Source organism: Mastomys coucha, unplaced genomic scaffold, assembly GCF_008632895.1.
Source record: "Mastomys coucha isolate ucsf_1 unplaced genomic scaffold, UCSF_Mcou_1 pScaffold6, whole genome shotgun sequence".
NCBI lineage: Eukaryota > Metazoa > Chordata > Mammalia > Rodentia > Muridae > Mastomys > Mastomys coucha.
Genome location: NW_022196912.1, coordinates 41,196,364 through 41,221,091, shown reverse-complemented (window position 1 = coordinate 41,221,091; position 24,728 = coordinate 41,196,364). Strand labels below are relative to the sequence as shown.

Here is a 24,728-nt window from a genome sequence, read left to right as displayed (position 1 = left end):
TCTATCTCTTGTATTCTATTGGTGATGTTTGCATCTATGACTCCTGATTTCTTTCCTAGGTTTTGTATTGCCAGGGTTGTCTCTCCTTCTGATTTCTTTATTGTTTCTATTTCCATTTTTAGATTCTGGATGGTTTTGCTCATTTCCTTCACCTGTTTGATTGTGTTTTCCTGTAGTTCTTTAAGGGATTTTTGTGTTTCCTCTTGAAGAGCTTCTAGCTGTTTACCTGTGTTCTCCTGTATTTGTTTGAGTGTGTTATTTATGTCTTTCTTAAAGTCCTGTATCATCACCATGAGAAGTGCTTTTATATCTGAATCTTGCTTTTCCGGTGTGATGGTATGTCCAGGACTTGCTATGGTGGGAGAATTGGGTTCTGATGACCTTGGTTTGTGGTGTTTATTTTCTTATGTTTGTCCCCGTCATCTGGTTATCTGTAGTGCTACCTGCCCTTGCTAAATCTGACTGGAGCCTATCCTTCCTGTGATCCTGGTTGTGTCAGAACTCCTCAGTCAAGCTGTCTTTGTGATCCTGTGATTCTGGGATCCTGTGATGTTGGGTTTGTTAGAGCACCTGGGAGTGGGGCCTCCTCTGTGTGTTGTGGGACTGGCTCTGGAGCTTGTGCCCAAGGTTTGCTCAGGACACCAGCCCAGAGAGACCAGAAGGAACCAGAACCACTGGGCTGGTGGGGTTCCTGTGTGCCTGGTCCTGCTGGTCCCAGTTACTCCAGGGGTTGGGACAGATGTTGGTTTCTCCTCAGCTCTGATCCTGGGCGTGTCAGAGTACCTGGGAGTGGAGCTTCCTCTGGGTGTTTTGGGACTGGCTATGGAGCTTGCGCCCAAGGTCTGCTCAGGACACCAGCCCAGACAGACTGGAAGCAGTAATTTTTCTTTATGCAGACAAGCAATAGTCAATGTCTTTTTATGCCTTTACAGTTATGAAGAATTCTGTTCAGGGAATGGAGAGATGGCTCAGCAGCTGAGAGCATTTGCTTCTTTTGCAGAGGTGGAAGTTCAGTTCCTGGCACCCACTTCAGGCAATCCCAGGCAGAGGGAATCCATAAACCTCTTCTGGCCTCCTTAGACACTTTTAGAGTTCTGTGGGATTTTTTCTGGAGAGGAATGAATAAGAGGGTTAGTTAGACCTTTCATGAACATAGGAGAGACCTTCCTGTGCACTGCGGACTTAGGCGGGATAAAAATGGGAGAGGAGAAAACCTTCTGGGCTCTGCCATTCCCTCCTCTCTAATTCTTAGTCTGCTGAAATGTCCTGGGAAGTGTTTTCTGACAGCACAAAGATAGCCAAAGTTGTAACTCATGCTGCAGCTGGACTTGGCAACGTGCAAGAATCATCCAAGTTATACTGGTTTTGAAGGTATGAAGGGGTCATGGAGAGCAGTTGAGTCTTGGTACCACAAAGGGAGCATATGGGGGGCTATCGGCAAAGCCTAGTTGCAATAAGAAACCCCAGTGTGTTAGAGATGCCAGTACCATGGTATAACCACCCAAAACAGCAGCAACAGTGAAGTAGAGTCAGTCAGAGCCCCAAGGGCTATAGAGGGCAGAGCTGGAAAAGTGACCCAAGCCCTTTTGAGAAGCCAAGAAGATTATGTGTAGACCCCAGATATTGGAACAAGAAGCTTGAAAGTTACCTTGGAGACTCCAAGATATTAGGGATGCTGGAGCCATGGGATCATTCAATCTCTCTTAAAAAGGATACTGGTCATACTGGTCATACTGAACATAGGCTCCCACAGTCCAGTGTAAATTTTCTTAGCAACGTATATATGTAATCACCTGCCTTCAAATGCAGCCACATTCTGTGGTGAGGCAGATAGGGCTCTTATGTGTGAACAATGAGGAAACATCTTTTAATCTATAACCCCTAACTTACCTTGCATATAAGTCACATCCTCACTCTCTAGCAAAGTCCAGGTTAATATGGTAAGGAATGTGCCTTCACTGCCAGACTCCTCTGCTGGTGCAGTGGGAAGAGTGTTCAAGACCTCTGCAGAAAGATGTCTCAGAGCTATGGCCCATCGTGCCTAGCTAGTGAAGGCAGCATTCATTAAGCTCACTGATGCTCCCTCTCTCCTACCCCTTCTTCCTTTCAGGACTCCACCTATTCCCAACAGAGCAGACAATCTGGAGTGATCACAACTGGTATTCCAGTGAACTGGTACCACCAGTAAATTGAGCCACTGTCTAGAAGTATGACGAGTTCTGTTCACTAAATGCTTGTATTGACTGCTACATTGAACCACATGGTTTTTCTGCTTATAACAAATAAAGGAAAGGAGGAGGATGGAGAGGAAGGAACAAAGGAAAAAAAGCAAGAGACAGAGCAGAAGAAAAGCCAATCGTGCCTACAAGACTCTGTTGCCATATGAGACTTTGCAGTTTTGCTTTGAGGGTGAAAGCGCTCGAGACGGATTGCAATGTTGCACCAGCTCTGGCCCCATGAAGGCTTGTGAGATGTAAAGTGTGAAATCTTAATGTTGGTGGCAGTCGCACAGAATTGGAGCTGGAAATCAAAACTAGCCAGCGTCCCAGTCCTTGTGTCATGTAGGCACCAACTGCTCCTTTGCGTACCTCACTATCATAGTGGGTGCTCAGAGCCCTCTGCATCCAAGGCCCTTCTGTGCCTCTTTAGACCCCAGACCCTCTAGAACGAGTGCTTCAGGGGAATCCTATGATGAGCCAGAGGATGCTTGGGTTGGATGTGTTAGAAGAGCACGTGTGCATTTGTAAAATCTGTGGCTTTCCAGCTCAAGTTTCTATTTTTAATGATCATGACAAATGTTTTGTTTGTTTTGTTTGCTTATTTTTTTTTTAAGCTGGAGTCTGCCTCCCTCTCTGGCATTAGAATTCTGCGCTTTCCTCTCTTCTTCCTTCCTTCTCACTTACCTCACCTATAGCTCCTGGAGATAGCAATGTGCAAACAACAGCCTTTTAACTGATAAAGAAATGCAAAAATAAGGAAATGTGAACCGAGGGGCTTTGTTGTACAATTCCAGAGTTCAGCTGTAGAACAGTCCTGTTTTTTGTTTTTTTTGTTTTTTTTTGTTTTTGTTTGGGTTAGTTTTGTTTTGTTTTGTTTTGTTTTTACCGTTTCATTGGAGGATGGGAAATTATAAGACATGGAAAGTCCCATATGAGCATCCTCATCTGTCACCCTCCCCTCTGAGTTCACCTCACTGCTACCTGAGAAAACACCATTGCTAGATGGATTTGAGCCATCTCTAGCTTCCTCTTCCTCATAATTGGGCCTACTCTGTGCCAGTGGGCAATTATTGGACTCACATGAATTCTCTTTTCCATACCCAACCTCCACTTACCCTGCAGCTTTCTTCCTCCTGCTGTTTCTTGGTTCACACTTTTGCAGTTTTCTATAGAATATCCTTTCCTATCCCTACACAGATGGCCCTGCCTTCACTCAGAGGTCAGACCTCTCTGCTCTGACATAACTCCCCGGCTAATCTCTCTTGACTTAGTGTTATGTGTAACTCCACGTACCTCCTAAAAACTCTCTTTGCTTCCTTTCTTGAGAATTTTAATACTTAAAATTATTCCTCTCACACCCCAAACCAACACTGTTAAGACACTCCAAGTCCGAGGATCACTACTGCCCTCAAACTCGTGTGTCTGCAGGGCTATGGAGCACAGGTAGGGGACACATATATACAACCTTGCACTCTGAATCTAAAGGCATCCTAACCTACACTACATACTCCAAGATCAACATAAACACAGTAGCTTGTAGCTAACTTAGTCCCATCCATCTGGCCCTTCCATGTCCTTGCATCTTCCACTTTCTTCCCAGCCATTTCACCCTTGACTTTCTTCCATCTCTAGAGCACTGATGTTTGACCTCTTTGTCTCAGAGGCTATTGTGCCACTCATAGATTGACAGCTTCACACAGGATGTCTATACACCTTCCATTCTCCCATCTATGCCTCTTCTCATTTCATTTCCTGTTAAAGGCCTATAGTAAGAATTTTGATTTCTTAAAAAAAAAAAAAAGTTATGTTATGTGAATATGTTTTTGTTTTAATTCCAAGGATGGGATATAGGGCTGCTTCAGATTGTCCACAGCAGTTAACCATGATTTGACTCATGCAGGGGTGTGATTCTACCAGATGAAGTTATGTTGGAATTCTGGGGACTCTTGAGAGGGTATAAAAATGCCAGAGTCCTGAGTAGCTGTGGTGACTGCTGCTCCCACTGCTGATGTCCTCAGTGCTGCTGGCCTCTGGAGCTGCTGACTCTCGCTGTAGTTGTTTGCTGGATTGCTGATTTCTAGTTAGAGATATACTGACAATGAAGATTGGACTGGCCCCAAGAAACTGGGTGTCCCTAATCAATAGGAAGTAGCCTAAAGAGATCTCTGCCTCCTTTCCCCTCAAACCTTCTTTCTCACCTGCCTAGTGTAGGGGGATCGGAAGAGATTGAGTGGAGAATGGTGGTAGATTGAATAACCCAATAAAGTAGCCCAAAAGTATGGTTACATAGCCCCAACTGTCCATCAAGCCCTCTCCTAAGTCAGGCTATTTGCCCTGGGGCAAACCTGGACTGTTACCCCAATGCCTGGTATTCCAGCTGAGTGAACACATTCAACACAAGCAGAAGTTTATCATGGAGCTGCACTGGTACACTACCCTATAAAGCACACCGAACACAAGATGGATATGTGCTCAGAAAGTACCTTTGGGGTTGAGGCGATGGCTCAGTCGGCAAATCACTGGCTGTGCAAGAATAAGGACCATAGTTTAGATCCAAGGCACTCACATAAAGGCTGGGCAGCTGGCTGTAACCTGAGAGGGGGTGGGGGAGAGAGAGAGAGAGAGAGACAGAGACACAGAGACAGAGAGAGACAGGGAATGAGAGACACAATGATGGAGAGACAGAGACCTCCTGAAATAAGCTGGCTAAGTAGACTTACTAGAATCAGGACCTCTAGGTTCAAGAACGGACCCTGCCTCAAATAAACAAAGTCAAAAGTAGTCAACTTCAGGCCTATACACTCCCTACAAACACACACACACACACACACCTCTACCTTCAGATGCTTTACTACCTGTGCAAGGGACCCTCACGTATGAACTACTCTTCTCTAAGAGCTTTGTCCTAGCACAAATAGAAGCACTCTTCAGTTTCCTGGAATTCAAATGATACAGTGTATGTGTACAGCTCAGAGACTTGAACATCGTTTCTAGTTGCAACTTCATAGCAAGTGTGTGGATGGTTACTGATGTTCCACACTGCCGGGACCATGTATCTGATACCTTCCCTGGAGTTAAGGTAAATGAAAGAGCTCTCCCAAGCTGGATATAGCCCACCTCTAGGCTCTTCTCATCTTGTGAACTTCAATCTTATCTCCATGACCTCATCCCCTGACTCTATATCACCTTGTCCCGTATGTCCCTTTCTCTGAGGCTCTCTTCTGAGAGGCGGCATGCTCCAGGAATGTGTTCATGTCCATCTCTCCTGCCACCTCTGGAAATCCCACTAGACATCCTCCACCTACTCAGAGTGGATGTGGCCATTGCTCCTCCTTTCCCTGTCAGCCCAGACTTTATTTCTCCTCCCTGCTTCTATCTCTGACATTAAGAAATAATATTTCGCTCCTCACACATAAAATTCTCTTCCACCATACTTCTCCTTTTGCCCTTTAGTTTCTCAAATAAATAACTCAACTTGTCAGTGATGAATCAGTTTGTAATTAAGTTGGGGCCAGAACAATTCTTCCCCCTCCCTGTGATATAAAAAGAAACAGATGTAGAGTTTCTCAGCACAGACTGGAACATACAGAGTGCTTAAGAGTCAATGGCTTCCATCTTCTTATAACATGACCAGTATTGTAGTATATTTTAAATGACAACAGAGTTAGACTTTGAGTATATTTCTATTTTAGAATTCTCTCTATTGCTGTGATAAAATACCATGACTGAAAAAAACCTAAGGAAGAAAGAGGTCATTGGCATGTATGTCTGCATCATAGTCTATCATGAAGCAAGAAAATCATGATAAATCAAGCAAGAACTCAAGGTAGGAACCTGAAGGCAGGAACTGAAGCAGAGAGCTTGGAGGAATGGTGGTGGTAGATGCTGCTGCTGCTGTTGTTATTGTTGTTGTTGTTGTTATTGTTGTCATTGTTTTGTTGTTGTTTACTGGCTTGTTACCATGGTTTACTCAGCTTGCTTCCTCATACAATCCAGGACTACCTGCCCAGGGGTGCCACCATCCATAATGATCTGAGTCTTCCTACATCAATTGTTAATAAAGAAAATGCTCCCACAGACTTGTCCATATGCCAGTCTGATGGAGGCATTTTCTTAACTGAGTGCCACTTTCCAGATGACTCTAGCTTGTATCAAGTTGACAATAACTAAACAGTGCAATATGCAGATACTTAGATACCTGTGTTCCGTTTTCCTGAGTTTAGCATTTCCTCAGGGAACTGTTAACAATAATGGTTCTCTGGGCCATTTCTTTGTATTCTCCAATAGTTTCCAGGCAAAAGTTGCTTTAGTCTTGTGTCAACTCAGAGTAAGCTCCAAAAAGAAGCTACCCAGAGAGGCACCAGTCCAATCTTCACATTACAAATGAAGGAAGGTGTGGGGAGCCGTGAAGCTGGACAGGCATTCGCCATGGCAAGATGGCGCCTACTTCCACTGTCAAGTAAACAACTGTTTGCGCATGTGCGTAGAGAACTGTTTGCGCATGTGCGTGGAGTGAAAAGGACGCCATGTCACGGCCCATCCCGGGGCGTTACGTAGGGTAATGAGCGAACAGCCAATCATGAGCAGACACGCCACACAGTGGGCAGATACGCTGCACTGTGGTGTATATAAGCAGTGCGGATTTTGGGCTTGACCCTTTTTTCCCTATGGATGGAGACAATAAAATGTTGCTGCAGAAGGAACCTAGAGTGTCCACGTGTCTTCTTGCTGGCGAGATGACCGCACGGGCTACAGGAAGGTGCCTATCTGCAGACAAGTACAAAGGCAATACATACTATAGGACAGTGAGAGAGCCCTGGGTGATTCTAGGCTCCATGTTCTGGGTGGAGCATATCTGTTACTGTCTCAGGTGGAGTTTATCCATAGTAAATTACCCCATGGAGGAGAGATGCAGATAGGAGAGCAAATGACTCAGTGACTCACTCCCACCCCCACATCTACCAAAGACCTACAGAGAAGGGTCAGCTTTTCTGTAGGGCTATCCATCCTACTTTCCAATACAGGTTCAGATACTGATGTGGCTTCTCTTCTCATCTGGGCTCTCAGTGTGTTTTCCATATGGCCATACTCCTATGCTCTAAAATCACCCATCCTTTCTGATATATCTCAATACTCTGCTGTTTTCTTCCAAGTCATGTGGTGTGGACAGATCTCAAGGTAACTGTCATTTCAATGAAAATGGATACGAAGCTGTCTTAAGCAAGCTTTATATACACATACACATACACATACACATACACATACACATACACATACATATACATATACATATGCCTTTCTGGAAAGGCTGATAATCTGACTTCAGTCTCCAGAACCCACATGAAGGAAGTAGAGAACTGACTCCTGCAAGTTGTCCTTTGACCTCATATGCACATGGTCCATACACATGCACAAGCACACACTAAATAAGTAAAATGTAAAAACATAAGTATATGGATGTAATCTGAGAAATAATATTCCATGCCACTCAGCCTGGATCTAACACGAAAGTTAACTTCCAAACCAGTGGGATGTTCCAGGGAGCGTGTCCACACATCAATTTCAGTTTATTCAAAGTTAAGATTTGATGTTATGCTCAGCTCAGAATTAAAATTGTGTTTATGTAATCATTTAAAATGCATTGTAAAGTGAATTGTTGCCTGGAGTTTATAAGAGGATTGCCCCCAGACTTCCTCTATCCAGAACTGTATTTGTCACATTACTGTGATCAGATGACTAGAAGCAACTTAGAGGAAGACAAATTTATTTATTTACTTACTTACTTACTTACTTATTACAGTTCAAAGGGTGGTAGTCCCTTGTGGAGGGGAAATCATCGCAATGGAAGCATGGAGTAGCTGGTCACACTACCTTTACACTAAAGAAGCAGAGAGGCCTACCTAATAACTCACTTCTTCCAACAAGGCTTCATTTCTTAAAGCTTCTACAACCTTGACAAACAATGACACTAGTTAAGGAACAAATGGATGAACACTTGAGCCAGCACAGTACACCTCCCATGCAAACCATCATGGGAATGTTAATCTACTGCACATACTTGGCCTTCAGATCTTCATTTGCCCTTTGAATGATCTCTTTAATGTACACTAAGGAATTAATCAATTTCAGGTTATTCAAAGTTAAGATTTGATGCAATGCTCAGCTCAGAATTAAAATTGTGTTTATGTAATCATTTAAAATATATTGTAAAGTGAATTGTTGCCTGGAGTTTATAAGAGGATTTTATTTTATTTTATTTTATTTTACTCACTCACTATACATACCACTCACAGTCCCCCTCCAGGTCACATCTCCACAATTCCTCCACTATCTCCATCCCCCCTATGTGGGTGTGGCTCCCAGCCATCCCCCTACCTTGGCATTTCAAGTCTCTATGAGGCCAGGCACCCCCTGCCCCACTCCAGCAAGGCAGCTCAGCCAGTAGAACACATTCCACACACAGACAACAGCCCCTGGGATAGCTCCCTTTCCAGTTGCTTGGGACCCACACAAAGGCCAAGCTGCACATCTGATATACATGAGTGGGGAGGCCTAGGTCCAGCCTGTGTATACTCCTTAGTTGGTGATGGTTGGTGCTTCAGACCCTGAGAACCTCAAAGGTTCAGGTGAGCTGACTGTTGGCTTTCCTGTAGAGTTCCCATCCTATTCAGGCCTGCAACCCTTCCTCTCACTCTTCCATAAGAGTCCCCAAGCTCCATCCACTGTTTGACTGTGGGTGTCTGTATCTGTCTGAGTCAGCTGCTGGGTGTAGCCCCTCAGAGAACAACATGCTCCTGTCTGCAAGCATAACAAGGTATCATTTTTTTATTAGTTATTTTCTTTATTTACATGTCATATGGTTTCTCCTTTCCCAGTTTCCCCTCCAAAAAACAAACAAAAACAAGAAAGAACCCCTGTTTCCTCCCCCCTCCCCATGCTTGCCACCCTACCCTCTCCCACTTATTGGCCCTGGCATTCCCCTACACTGGGGCACAGAATCTTCACGGAGCTAAGGGCCTCTCCTCTCATTGATGATTGACTTTGCAATCCTCTACTATATACATGTTGCCAGAACAATCAGTCTCACCATCTATAGTCATAACAAGGTATTATTAATAGTGCTAGGGATTGGTGCTTGTACATGGGATGGGTCCTGATTGATTGGCCATTCTCTCAGTCTCTGCTCCATACCCCATGCCTGAACTTCCCACAGACAGGATAAACTTTGGGTTGAAAGTTTTGTGGATGGGTTGCTGTCTCTATAACTCTGTTGGGATTTCTGTCTGGCTCCTCAGGTTCCACATCCCCAACATAGGTGTGTCACAGTGAAGGTCACCCCATTGATTCTTGGGTACCTCCCTTATCCTAGGTCTCTGTCTGGTTCTGGAGATGGTCCCCACCTCCCCACCCCCATCAATCAAGACCTCCATCCACTTCCACGGCCATCTAGCCACACACCCCCATCCCTCCTCAAACCACTCCATCCCCATTTCCCCTACCCCCAACTCCCTCTCCCTCCAACTGCTTCTTATGACTACTTTATTCCCCCTTCTAAGTGAGATTCATGCTTCCTTTTTATTAGATATTTTATTTATTCACATGTCATATAAGCTTGCTAAGTGGATATTTTTAGTTCAGTTGCCCCCTCTGGTCTGCAGATTTGCCCTCCAAAGTTTCCACTCCCAGAGGACAGCTGTGCACTTCTGTAGTAGAGCAGTGTTTCTCAAACTGTAGGTCACAAGTCCCTTTGGGAGTGGAATGACCCTTTCCAGGGGTTGCCTAAAAACATCAGAAAGCACAGATATTTATATTACAGTTCACCACAGTAGTATCATTACAGGTGTGAAGCAGAAACAACAACTTTATGGTTGGGGGTCACTGCAGCAAAAGGAACTGCATTAAAGGGTCACAGCATTAGGGAGATTGAAAACCACTGTGGTAGAGGAAAGAACTTATTACAAGGGTAAGAGAAATCGCATTCAAAGAATTCTTATTATAGCTTATAACTGTAACATGATCTTATCACTATTAGCAATGTCTTACTTTTCCTGACTCATAAATTAAGCTTTACCATAGGGGCAGAAAGAATAGTCTATGTAAGGCTAGGTGTACTAGGGTTTCAGACATCTACTGGGGTCTTAGAACATATCCTCAAGGATTAGAGGGAACAAGCTAGGTGATAGCTAGATCAATAATACGTTGTGCACGTATGAGGACCTGAGTTTAAGTCCCAGAGCCCAGTTAAAAAAGCTGGGAGTGGTGGTGGATGCTTGTAGACCCAGCACAGTAGATACACAGAGGAACACAGGCTTGCTGGAACCAGCCTCTGACTTCCACATGGATGTGCACTCGTGTACCACACACACACACATGTATACACAGACACATTTGCATGGGCACGCACACACACACACACACACTGAAGAATGAGACAGTGGCCACTCTTACAGAGAAAGGGAAGTCCTATTTATTGAGGACCTGTAGGTCCCAGAACTGACCAGGACATTTGTGCTCCTGAGGTTATGATAGCCTCGTAGTGATCCTAGGCAACAGACAAGCTTTTACAGGAGACATGGGTCTCAGCCACATCTGAGTAGGATGCTCTGAGCCCAAAGCTCTTCTGGCTAGTTTTCAGCAGTCTGTGTTTCTCCACGTAGTCAACAAGAAACACGGAAGACAGTAGACTTCTGGGAAGTGAGGACCGGCTGCTCTTTTCTATTTAAGGGAATCTCAAAGCACACACCATAAATTATCCACTCCTCGGCACTCTTCACAGGCCCTGGGTCCCCAGCCAACCCTCCAGCTTGGAACTCAGCAGAGCTGGTCTCACCTCCTGTTGGAGCAACAGTGAGGCACAGACCCAGCACCCCACAAAACATAGCTCCCTTCACCTGCATCCTCCTCTGTACATGGGTGACTGACAGCACCAGATTGCTGAGTACCTTTTAAACTTTTAAACGTATACTCAGACTTTGCAAGATGCCAATTTTCACCCAATCTACTAAGTGCTAACCACTCAGCTCACCAACTATTACTTATTCCTCATGCTTCTGTCTTTCAGTGAGTAACCCCTGTCCTGAATAAATAATCCTTACTAAGGACTCCACTCTTCCAAAAGGAACAATCACATACAATATTTAAATAGACAACCAGTTTTGCTCTTCCTCATCTGGAGCCCGAGGCAGGAGCCCCTATGGTGCCACAGCATTCCCAACATCTGCCGTGCCCCAAGACAGCCCTTCTAGAAGTCCCCACAGTGTGGCAGCTCAGCTCTCTTCCTAGTAGTCAGCTTTCCTTCTTCCTAATACCCTGACAGTTGCATTTTAAGAATAGAGCGATTTTCTCATCCTGGGCTTGTCATACAAAACTATTGGCAGAAATATATTCCAGGGATAGCTTTTTAAAGTCTGTCTGCAAACAGCTCTGAGACTAAATTTGTGTCCCTGAACTAGTAGGGACAGAACTTATTACAGAAAAAAAGCCCAGATTCCCAAAAAGGTGGAGTCTTGGCTCACCCCAAAAAGAGGTCTAGACAGCAAGGGTCCATCATTGAATCTGTGCACCCATGTACATGCCCATCTACTCTGCCCTCAAATGAGTGAATTATACTTATGAATTCGAGGCAGTTGAGTCACTCCTTAAAATTGGTGTTGAAACTCCATACCCACTATATTCGTATAGGCTCGCCTTTTATGTTACAAGGATTTTTACAATATATGTGAAGGAAATGTATTTTGCAAAGCAGGAATAGATTCTATGTGCTTAATTTAAAATAACAGTTTTGTGGCTGAGTGATTTTTCAGATGTAAGTTAGCCCCCTGCATCCACTCTCTGCTTCCAGGGTTCTCCTTGGTGGTTCTCTTGCCATGTCCACTAGAATACAGGCATGCTTTCCCCTTGCCGGATAGCCACTTATAGCTGTACTCTGGGTATGATTTTTAAGAAAACAAGTGACCCAGGAGGACAGCTTCCCTTCTCAGACCAGACTGTGTGCATGGTGGTAGCTCATTTGTGAACTCTTTCTGGTTTGGTATGAGAAAGGATGAGCATGCAGCTGATGGGGCAGGGTCTGCTGAGTATTTTATTTTTGACCCAGCAAGTTGATCTGGGCAATCCTTCATATTGGTGCATGGTACTTCAGTGGGCAGAGGAGGCAAAGGCTCATCAGTTTTCACCAAAAGAGATTTATTTTTTTACATTAAAACAATCACTATTATGAATAAAGAATTTAATATTACATGGTTGATAAAATGAGGTTTAGGAAAGGAGGTATACAGTTATATTTAAAATATCATGAATCATTTGAATCATTTTTCTAACAATAATTAAATATATTGGAAGTATAGAGATTAAAGAAAATTATACCATATTTATACACCATACTACATATGTGAATGTGTACCTATCAATCCATCTAGCTACCAACATGCCTAAACAGTGGTTCTGCCTATGGGAATACTAGGGGGACTTTCACATTTGGGCTGGAGAGATAGCCCAGTAATCAGAGGTACTTGTTTCTCTTCCAAAGGATCCAAGTTCAGTTCCCAAAACCCATGTCAGACAGCTCACAACTGCCTGTAACAATAGCTATAAGTTATCTTATGCCTTCTTCTGGTTCCTGCAGATGCACACACACACACACACACACACACACACACACACACACAAATATTAAAAGCTAAAAATGTGTTCTCAGAAATTCTAACTCTTTATGAGATCATCGTGTGTCTAAACAAAAACAATAATACTAAAATTCCCTTTCAGATAAAACCTATATGTTACAGTTAATCCTTTGGCAGCAAAGGGACATGGCAGGTTTTGTCTTGTTCTCTAATTCTGAGAATATTTTGGCCTTTTGAATATTCTTAATCTAATTCACACATAATAAAAGGGAGATATATTTCCCAAGAGGCTTGAGAATGGCTTCTTCGAAACTGTCTTATGACATAAGACTACAGAGTAGAGCCGGGTCAGGGAAGGGTCTTCCTCTGATGTGTGACATTCATTTCCCACGCTCTGCTATGTTTTGCTGTATTATGAGCAAGAGCTACAAGTGAGTGGATGCTCTATTTTCTTGTTGGCACAATTGGTAAAAAAGTAAATGATCCATCAATTCAACAAACACCAGTGGGTACCAGTCCAAAGTCTGTAGAAAGTAAGAGGATGGTTAGGATGGTTAGAGATGCAAGAATCAGGACCAGGTCATCCAAGGACCACCCCACTACACAACACCCATGCTTACTATTTCCTTTGCAAGGTGATGTTGCTTCCTAAGGTACTTTGGGTTTTTTACTTTTTTTGGAAGCAGAATCTCCTATATCTCAGGCTGGCCTTGAACCGACTTTGTACCTGAGTGTGCCCTTTAATATCTGACCTTCTGTTCCAACCTCCCAAGTGCTGGGATTGTAGGTGTGTACCACCATAGCCAGCTGCTGGGATCAAATCCAGGCTTTCCTGCATGCTAGATGAAGACTCTACTCAGTTACCAGTCACACAAATGTGCCCCCTCAGGTATTTGTTTCTACCTATAGTTTACTTATTGAGGTTTGACTGTGAAATGTCCCCCACAGGCTCATGCATTTAAAAACCAGGTCTTCATCTGATGATACTGTTATGGGAGGTTGTAACATGTTTAGGAAGTGGGCCTGGCTGGTTGTCTGGCATGGGTGGGGTCTCTGAGGGTTACAACTGGTCCAACTTTGGGTCCTGTCCTACATTCTGGTTCTGACATCGTATGAGAAGCTTCAGGAAAATGCCCTGAAACCATGGACTTCTACCACCATGCCTCCTTGCCACAAGAGATGGAAATTTACAGAAACAATTAACTAGAATAAATTGTGGGTCTTAAAAGTTGTATCCATGGGGTATTCATTTGGTCACTAATCTCAGACCCTTGGCCTGTGTGTCTGTTTTGCTCATTCTTGAGATAGTAGACTATATTAAAACTGTATGACAGATATCCCAAATATCATGACCAAGACCATTTACTGAAGAAACCATTTGGAACTCACAGTTCCAGAGGGTTAGAGTCCATGACTTTTGTGGTAGGAAGTACAGCAGCAGTTAGGAAGGCATGGTGCCTCCTGGCAGTAGCTAAGAATTTACATTTTGAGACAAGAGCATGAGACAAAGATATATACATAGAGAGAGAGAGACAGGGATAGAGTCTGGAAATGGTATGGACATTTGAAACCCCAAAGTCCACCCCTAATGACACACTTCCTCCAACAAGGCCACATCTCCTAATTCTTCCTAAACAGTTCCGCCAACTAAGGACCAAGTATTCAAACACTTGACCCAACAGGTAGCATTCTCATTCAAACTACCACATTCTCTCTGTTTAATGTAGAGAAAGTCAAATTGCAAGCGCTATGACATATGATATAGCAGGTGGTTTTCAAGCTCTGAGCTACATTTTTTTATTTGAAGTGTCATTTAAAATACTTAAATATTAAATCTCTCTATCAAATTACATAAACGTGGGAAAAGATAAATTCTGTACAGTGCCAGAACCTAATAAAATAATACAACACCACAGAACTTCTTATAGACAGCTTGAAAAACACACTTGAAATTAATTCAAGCACTGGTTAATGTCATCTAAAACAATATGGTGACTGAGGTGAAGTTCCATAGGAGGCTGGCACACTTGGGAGCAACCCAAGTCAAGCAAGCATGGTTTTGCTTGAATTGAAATGTGATTAAAGAGGCGGCACCACTCAGCATCACCGTGCAACTCAACCTGGCATTGACCCATTTTATCATAGCTTCCTGGAGAGCACCATAAGCCATGTTAGTACATGACGTCATAAGTGAAACACATGTAACTCCAACAGCAGCAGCAATGGAAGCCATGATCAGTAACCCAAGCTCCAGTCTCATCATCTCACAATAGATGGATGACACACTCACCAAGTAGTAAAGTAGCCACCAAAGATCCCTGTGCAAAAAAGGGGGGGATGCTCCTTAACCTTTGTATTAATACATGTCTTGAGTATCTTAAAAAATAAATCTCCCTAGTAGACAAGGAGGGGATGTGTAATCCTGTAACCATCCTGGAAGGAAAGAAAATATTCTAAAGATACTCCTGAACACGTCCCTTCTGGCATTGAGACAATAGACCTCAAGAATCTGGAGTTCCCCACCCCACGGGGAGGAACAGGTTAAAATCCTGATGCCAGCCAGAGGAGGAACCTGTCTCCCAGAAAGTCATTTCACATGACAACTTGTCAGAGAATTTTGCAAGGAAGACTAGAGCCTAGACAATGTTGACTACACCTTGGCCAGGCCTGCTTAATTATGCATATTTCTTGCCCACTGAACACAAGCCTTATGTCAGAACCCAAAAGATGGACTTGGTGGGGGTCATTAAGCCTTCTTGTTTGTTCCTCTTCCTGATGTGGTTGTATTAAATAATGCCCTTTCTCTGCTTGCCACTATTATCTGTCTATTTAATTGATGTGTGGAGCCCAGGCTCCCACCATAACAATTCCTCTAACTACTGTTCACATAATAAAACATTTAAAGTACAAGAAGAAGGGCTGAAAAAATGGCTCTGTAGGAGTCAAGCAAGATGATCTGAGTTTGAACATGCCATGGCTATGTAAAAAGGGGCAACAGGATGGATAACCCAGCATTATGAATGGACGCATAAGGATCCCAAGAGCTTGCTGGACAGCCAACCTAGCTAAAGTGTTCTGTACATGTGGGTATCCTTGCCCACACACTCTGATGCGCTCCCCCCCACACTCTCCCTCTTCCTCTTTCCCTTTCTCCCTCTCTCCCTTTCCCTCTCCCTCTTCCTCCCTCTTTCTCTCTGTAATGTATACACACACAAACAGGTGTGTGCATACACATACACAATGAAGAAGTTGAACAAAAAAAATAAAATAATGCCTTGAGTTCTTTGGTCTTCTCTTTTAATATAGTTTTTACATTTTTAATATGTTATGTGTATATCAACATGCCAGGGCATGCATGTGGAGGTCAGAGGGTAACTTAATCGAGTCAGCTCTCTCCTTCTATCATGTGGGCTATAAGTATGGAACACAGGTGGCCAGGCTTTGTGGCAACTGCCTTTATCCACTGAGCCATCCCAGTGGCCTCTGGGTCCTTCACTTAAAGTGAAAGTTAAAGTCATTTGGAGACCGTACTTTCTAAGATTTTGCAATTACTTCATCCTTTTGTTTTGTTTTGCTTTTTTGGTTTGTTTTTAAACTAGAATCTATTGCTATACAAAAATCCATCTCATACACACAGTGACACATCTTTGCAGTTTCTGTTGCACCAAGTATTGAAGATTAAAAACACAAAATGAAAACACTGCAAATAGCCAAGTACAGCACTTTGGTAAATAAACATTAAAACTGTTCAGATGCACACAATCTGTAGAAGAAAGCAGCCTAGGAGAGATGGGCTGCAGACACCAGACAAAGGCCACATTTCTTACCAAGCCACACACACACAGCAGAAGAGTTCCGCCTATGGAGCACAACTCCACGAAGGGCTTAAATCTCTCCAACTGAAGCCGTAACAGGCTCGGTGTCATCAACAAGAGGGCAAGGCCTTTTGCTGCACACACACTCACCCTCCTTCCCAGAGGGGCTTCATGTGAAAGTGTTGGCACTGTAATTTTAGCACTGTGTCTCCCCATGACATTAAATGTTCAATTGGCAAAATAAATCACTCTGTGTTTAACTACTCCCTAATTCTCGGACACTTAGCTAGTAACCAATCTTTTGAGATAATAAACAAGATCACGGTGAATGATAAATTTTATGTTATACCATTAAATTAAAAGCACAACACACAGCAACATAATTCAATCTGGATTTAACCTATCTGATTTTAAACATTGAATAAGATTATCATAATAAATCCTGGGTCTATCCATTTCATCTTTATAATCCCCAAATTTAATAAATGTGGCTTTTAATGCTTTCATTGATACCATCAGTCAAGTTGCTGGGAGGTGCAGATTCCAGAAGGCACCTTGAAATTTCACTAGGGATATTATTTAGATTTGTTTAAATGTACTAGGCAATGGATTAAAACCCACCTATCTCTCACAGCTCCCAACTCAAACTTTTCCTGGGAACTTAATGAATATATTCTATGAAAGTCTACCAGTGGGGAAGAGCGAAGGCTCAGTGCTTGCCATGCAAGTCGAGGAGTTCTGATCCCTAGAACTCACATAGAAGTTGAGCAAATATGGTAGACTGCCTGTAATCCCAGGAGGCAGAGACAGGATCTGCTAGAGCAAAATATCTAGCTAGACATCTTAAAATTGGCAAGGTGCACATTCAATGAGAGACCCTGTCTTACTAAATAAAGTAGGGAGCACTAATGGATGATACCAGTACCAGGACACACACAGCTGCACCTACATACATGTGAACACACATACACACTCATACCCTTCTATTCTCAGCCAAGCCTCTGCTTATAAGCACCCATTGAGCACTTGAGCTTTTCTCTATATCAGGAGGATTCTACTCCATGGAGCTGCTCCTTGCCATCCTATGTTTTGTCAAGTTCTTTTGTTTGGCTATCCTTCTGTCTGTGGTGCCAATCCATTCCATCCTGACACATCCTCACCAGGTTGTTTCACTCTCCAGCCTGTTTCTAGAAACCCCCAGTCCCCAGATGAGGTTTGCTTGCTTCATGTAAATGCTGCTGCCTTTGACCTTGCCTCCACCACCTCTTTGTCTGAAGTCGATTTTGAGCTCTCTTCTGGGAAAGTTCTTTACTTCAGACTCTCTTCCCTAGAGAAACTTGGGCTCTGAAATAAAACACTCAAACTTCCTGTTACTATTGTATGTTCCTTATGCTAATTTGCCTTTGAGATTTCCTGGCCTACTTGAACTCCAGCTCAAATGACTGAGAGATGAAAGTCTGCCTCCTCCCAGGTGGGATCTAACTTGAGTAGCACTTTTTACCTAGGAGTTGAGCATTGTCAACCTCTCATCCCTGTGGGCAGCTGGACAGTGAACTAGACAAAGGGAATCAGACTAAAGAAAGTCTCCCAGGAACAGAAAATGTCAGAGCAGCCCCCAGGGCAGGGCGATTGACATCTAGGCCTGAGTTAATAGCTTGAATGTTGATGATTTTCAAATCAGTGGCTGGCTTGGGGCCCAGGTTTGACCTTCCCATTTTCTTGATCAAAATGTGGCACTATGGCTACCTAAATTGAAAGCTCCTGATGAGTATGTGAGCTGGCTGGAAACTAAGAAGCACAGTAGACTGTACAGTTAATATTCACTACAGGGCTACAACTTAAGGAGAACATTCCCAATGGGATGTAATTGAAGTCCTCAGCAAATGTGTGTGTTGTTGACATGAGCATGGCCATGGCAAGGACCCAGTGCCTCAGACCCATGGAAATGGCAAGGATTTCCCTTGGGGGAGGCTCGGATGAATGGCAAAGACTCTGCTCCATCTATGGTATTAGGGAATGATTGATCAGTATCTATGAGTGTCTGGGAACAATTGGTCAGTGGGAACAACTGGTCGGTATCTATCTTAAGTATAGAAACTATTAGCCACAACTTTCTCCTCCCAGATGACTACAACCTAAGACTGATCCCCTATAGAGATCCCTTATAGAGATCCACCAAACCTGCTTCTTTATTTGGCTGTATATAGTAACCTACCTCCTCCATTTAGATATATAAAATAAATGTACAGTTTCCAAACTGCCGCTGGTGCATCTCCATCAGAGGCACACCCCACTAAATCTCAGCTTTTCTGAAATGTGTCTGCCATCTCTTCATCCTATCTAGGTCATTCTATCATCCCAGCTAGGTCAATCCCTAAAGGCATAACCATCATAGCAATGATCATGTGCTAAATACTAGGACAGTAACATCACATCCTTTTGACCATTTGACTATTCATGGTTGCCTATCACTAGATGAAATACAAGTTACTTTCTTTGTTCTGTGACCCAATTCCTGGCAAGAAGCAATGTAAGGGAGGAAGGGCTTATTATGGATTATAAGTCTGAGGGGCTACAGTACACCATGGCAGGGAAAGAGTGGTATTAGGTCGTCACACTGCATCCTAAGAAGCAGAGAGTAGACTGGATGTCGGGCTGGCCTATCAAACTTCTAATCCACTCCCAGGAATCATCAAGGCTCTGTCTCCCAAGGGATTGTAGCCTTCTAAAAGAGCACCACCAGTTGAGGATCAGGTGTTCAAACACATGAACCCATGGAAGACATTCCATATTCAAATCACAAAGATGGTTACATCCAGGCTAGAATACATGCTGTAATGCTAGCTTCCAGATACAAATGTCCTAAAAGTGGGTACAATTCTAGTACCCCAAAATTTAAATTCCAATGAACCCAACAGCAGTAAATTGAGCAGAGCTTCCAAGGGTCTGCTTCAAGGCTAAACATTCACTACACAGCTAAAAGCAATCTGAAGATGTTTTCAACTTTTGTAGTAAGCAGTAAGAATTGAAACTCAAATACATACCAAGTACACAGAGCTAGATGTGTTTTATGCATGTACCTTTGGTTGTTGACATGACAAAAGTAGTAAGCTAGGCAAAGGAGCAAAATACCTTCTTCTAAGTCCATGGGAAAGGGAACTTCTGTCTTTTCTATTCCAAGGGGAAAGTTCTAAAATTTCTGTAGGGACCAACCTTCTAGGGTAAGGACCCATTTTAAGCCAATTTTCCCAGGTGTACCCACTTAAAGAACCAGGTATCCTTTCAACAGAATGACTGAGAGGTTTTGTTGTACTTTGTTGTTTGTTTTGTTTTGTGTATATTTATTTGTATTTCTTCCAAAACTCTGAATACTTCTGTTACAGCCTCAGTGTGAGCCCCAGGAGCCTGCTATTAGGGCATGGCTCGAGGAATATTCTCATCTTTCTCTACAGTTAGCAAGCTCTCTTCTCACAACCTCCTCTGCTTCCTTTCTCAGGAGGTCTCAGCTCTGTCCCTGGGGATGTTTTATTCAGTGTAGATCTCCAAACTGTCTCACTAGTCAACATTCCTCCTTCCTGCTGCCCTCATAACTTAGAACAGACATCTTAGCAATATCAAGAAATAAAGAAGTTGCTCACTCAGGGAAGATCCCTGAAGATCAGTAGCAAGGCTTTCTATCCTGGCTGTCATGATAAATACATAGTGTAGTCAAAGATCTTTTCATGCTTTTGGGGGTGACAAATCTTCCAGACAATGGGACCTGGAGAGGGGGTTCCTAGCTCCTATGCCCACCTGACAAGAATAAAGGGGCATAATATCCTATTCTCCTGCAGAAGGTTGTTAGAAGACTCTAAATAAAATAGAAGATTTAAGCAGACCTAGGTGTCTTATAATATTTAAAATGCCCATTATTTAAAAATGACTTGTACTAAGAAAAAGGAAGATCTTAACTGGAGTGAGATAACATGACTGCCATCAGGGCTCATTATTTTAAGAACAGGGAGGTATCAAACTGAGTGAGACACCAAACCACTACACTCCAGCAGCTCTGTGGTGGAGAAGTGGGGATGACCTCACAGATCCAATAGCTATCACTACAACCATGCTTCAAAGGCAGCTTGGAGCATGTCCAGAACAAACAGAAAGCAGAAATTCTCTGCCATGAAACAGAAAATGTACAGAGATGTGTTAACTAAGAATATCACTAGCCAAGACAGATGAACTTGGTGGATGCATCCATACAGAACTACCTGCAAGTTTACAGGGAGCCTAGTCAACAGGCTTGTGTGGATTGTCACTCTCAGGGGAGCTATCCAAGTCACCCATGTGCCTGCAGATAGCCCCAGTAAACCCATGGGTACATTGAGCTGGCCATGGGTAGAATTAATTCTTTGGTCTCATTGAGGCGAATAGAATATCCAGTCAGTGATGAACTTGTGGCATCTCGGGTGAACTTGACATTCCAGGCTAACAAGGCATAGTCCACCTTCACCGCAATGGACTCCTGAGTGGCAGCATTTAAATATTCTTCTGAATAGCAGTAACTCATGTTTCTGTTTCTTCATCTTGTCTAAAACCTCCATCTTCCTGAGTGAGCGCCATGGAGGCAGACAAAACCACCCTTGACTGTGTAGTTTTCCCCACTGCCATTACTCTGTAGCTCTCTATAGCTCTCTTGAAATGCTGGGCTCCTTTGTCAGGACACACGTGCTTTGATCTGCCCATTCTTCTTGTAATTTTTATATGTGGGAATCCTTTAAGGTTTGGGAAAAAGTTAAATTCCTCCAATGCACCTGATTCTGTGAGGAGCATCTAGACCTATTAGTCAAGGATAGGTCTGATTTAAACATTAATCTTGAGTTCTTCTGAACCAACCAGATTGAATAGAGTAGGAGTCCAGACCCACATGGGAGCTTCAGGGTGGTCCCTAGGTCACCACATAAGCCCCCCTACCCCATCCTCTTGTCTTTGTGCTGGTTCTGAATCAATAAATGAATCAATCATTCTGAGCTGTGAGGAGTGGGCTCCACTTTCATTTCATCTGTGAAGGTTTGGATGTATATTCCTTCAAAGACCTCAGATTCATGATAAAATAAGTTCCTGTTACATGACTGATCTAGAATAGGTACAAGTCTTGTGTCTCCATTCTCTGTGCTCATGGCGTGGAAACCAGCCAAGTTCAAGGGACCAGGGCCAGCAAATACTCTCAAGGAAGGATACAAGCATAGGAGGAGGCTTACCTACATTTTTCTCTCCTCACTTATTTTTCCAATTATAAATAAATAAATAACACATTCTAACAAAATCATTTGTGCATTTCAAAATAAGCTTTAAAATTTTTATTTTAAGTTAGGATAATTAGATGACTTTGAACTGGAAGAACAGCCTGATTACCCAGCTAATCATTTTATTTCTAGATTAAAGTATTTCTACATATTTCATTACTTCAGGTGTTCTTTGTTTTGTCTAGTTCTAATATTTTCAGGTTATCAAGGATCTTATTCTATTGTATTTTGACAGCTATTTTTCATCAACTTCACATGGAAATATCACAGCTCAGAGTTTAAACTTCAGGGGCAGGACAGTATTCCCGCCTGCACCCTCACCCCACTCCCACCCCCTGGAGCCAGCCCAGAGCTGCCTTGTTTGTCCTAGATGAAGTGTATCCCTCTGTTTCCCAGGGCATTCTGGGTAGCAAGAGCCTGATTCTTTACTTTATACCTTGATCTCTTACTGATGAGATGACCATCTCACTAACAAGCATCCTATATCTCCTCTCTAAGCAGGAAGAAGCCAATGTATAAGTCAGTAAGAGCAGCACTCTATCAAGAAACCTAGCCAGAACCCTCTCTGCTTATTTTCAGCATACAGTGGCTCAGCTATGAATGCTGCCACCCAAATTGAACACAGGATCTGAAGCAAAGGAACAAAAGAAAAAAAGAAGTGGGACAATCAATGATAGTGTCTGTGGGGCTGTACCCTTCCATCTTGCAAGGCAATATTAGTTAACATCTGAACTACGCTTTCAGAGCTCTGGTTCCTCTGCAGCCCAATAGCTGATAGGTGAATGCAAGACCATTTTATGCCATTGTGATTATTCAGCTTTCTTTATTTTGTTGTTATGCTTATTTGCTATTATTAATTTTTATAAATCACAATATTTATATTTTTAAAATCTTTGCAGATAAAAAAGGCCCAAAGTCAATGCATCATATTGGATTTTACACTTTCACAACTGAATAGATTTTTATGCATATATCCACTACCAAAACAAACAAAAAAAACATGAAGGAATTAGATCGAGAAAAACAATTACCTTTATATCCTCTTTCATTAACTCATGACCATTGCCTGCATTCAATCATTGTTCATCTCCTAACATTTAGCCTTTCTTATTCTCTTTCCCATACATTACACTATACCTATACACTATACATGTTTGCATATGTACCTACATTATTGGCCACACCTACATATTTTTTTCTGAGATTGTATGACATTACTTAACTTTATATATTCTAACTCCATTTATTTTCCTACAAATGTATTTCATTTTCCTTTAGTGCAGAATAGTATTCATACTCACATATATAACAAATTTGCATTATCTGTTGATATTTTGGTGTACAATTAGGTTGATTTCATTTATTTGCTACAGTGCAAGCTAAGAAACTCAATTAAATTTTACCTGTAGCTGGGTGTGGTGGCATATCACTGTCATCCTAACACTCAGGCTAAGTCATAAGTATCCTTAGTTTAAGTTCTACTTGAGGTATATAGTAAGAGCCTTCTGGACCAAAAAGAAGGGATGGATAGATGGATGGATGGAAGGGAGGCAGGGAGGGAAGGTGGAGAAGACTTCTTTTTCTGTTGTGTTTTACATATATATCAGTTATTTAGCTAATGTTGGCATGTTAACCGGTATGGTAGATATCACCATGGTGTGATGATCATTTCCATTTAGTTCTTTTTAAATTAATGTAGGGAGGCAGGGCACTTATCTGCTGCAGTGTATGTGTGAAGATCAGAGGACAATGATGAGGAGTCATTTCTCACTTTCCACCTTGTTGAGTCAAAGTGCATCTCATTTGTACCTCTGTGCTATATGCTCCAGGCTAACTGGTCCATGAGCTTCTAGTCAATTCTCCTGTCTCCACCTCCCTTATCATAGAGCTGCTGGGGTCACAGATAAAAGCCACTGCATTTACATTCTTATGTAAGAATTGAATCCAGGTCATCAAGCTTGGCCAGCCAGAGCTTCTATCTGCTGAGCCACCTCTCTAGCTCCAGTACTTTTATATTTTGCAAAAACTTGTAGAATATGAACTTAACAGCTCCTCATTTTTATTTGTATCCCATCACTACCCTGCCTGCGACAGCTGTCCTTCTAGATTCTCTTGGTTTGGATATGATTTTTAAATATGTATGTCTCGTGCCATCTAAGGTCTGAGGGGTATGTGCGTGTGTGTATTTGTTTGTTATTTTTCTTACATGTTTTATAGTATTTACATAATAATTTCTGCCCACCACATCTCCTCTAGGGAATTTTTTTTTTTTTTTTTTTTTTTTTTTTTTTTTTTTTTTTTTTTTTTTTTTTTTTTTTTTTTTTTTTTGGTTTTTCGAGACAGAGTTTCTCTGTGTAGCCCTGGCTATACTGGAACTCATTCTGTAGACCAGGCTGGCCTCAAACTCAGAAATCCACCTGCCTCTGCCTCTGCCTCCCAAGTGCTGGGATTAAAGGCATGTGCCACCACTGCCCGGCTTTAAGGAATTCAATATTACCAATCCTCCCCTTTATTCTCTGCTCTCTTTACCTCCCTCCCTTCCTTCCCTCCATCCCTTTCTTCCTACCCTCCTCATCCTCTTCTTACCCTCTATCTTGGCCCCTTGTCTTTCCTTTCTCTTCCCCTTGATGGAAGGATCCTCAAGTTCCTCCCTGCCTGACGTCTGTTCTCTCCAGAGCTGGTTTTGTTTCTTTGTTTTGTATTTGTTTGCCTGGCTTCTTGGTTTTGTTTTCGTTTTGTATTTCTGGAAGGACCGGTGCTGAGCTTCTTCTCTTCCTTCTTGGAGCT

At 42.7% G+C, this 24,728-nt stretch overlaps 1 long non-coding RNA gene across 1 annotated transcript in view; it reads right to left on the bottom strand.

Annotated features, from left to right (window-relative positions):
- Nucleotides 1-820: 820 nt before the first annotated feature.
- The window catches only part of LOC116079588, a 99,572-nt gene continuing 75,664 nt past the window's right edge, over nucleotides 821-24,728 (bottom strand). The window contains exons 3-4 of the long non-coding RNA XR_004114052.1: nucleotides 4,703-4,811; nucleotides 821-1,108 (exon numbers count right to left, since the gene is read on the bottom strand). This is a non-coding gene — a long non-coding RNA (uncharacterized LOC116079588). The remainder of the gene's footprint in view (nucleotides 1,109-4,702; nucleotides 4,812-24,728) is intronic.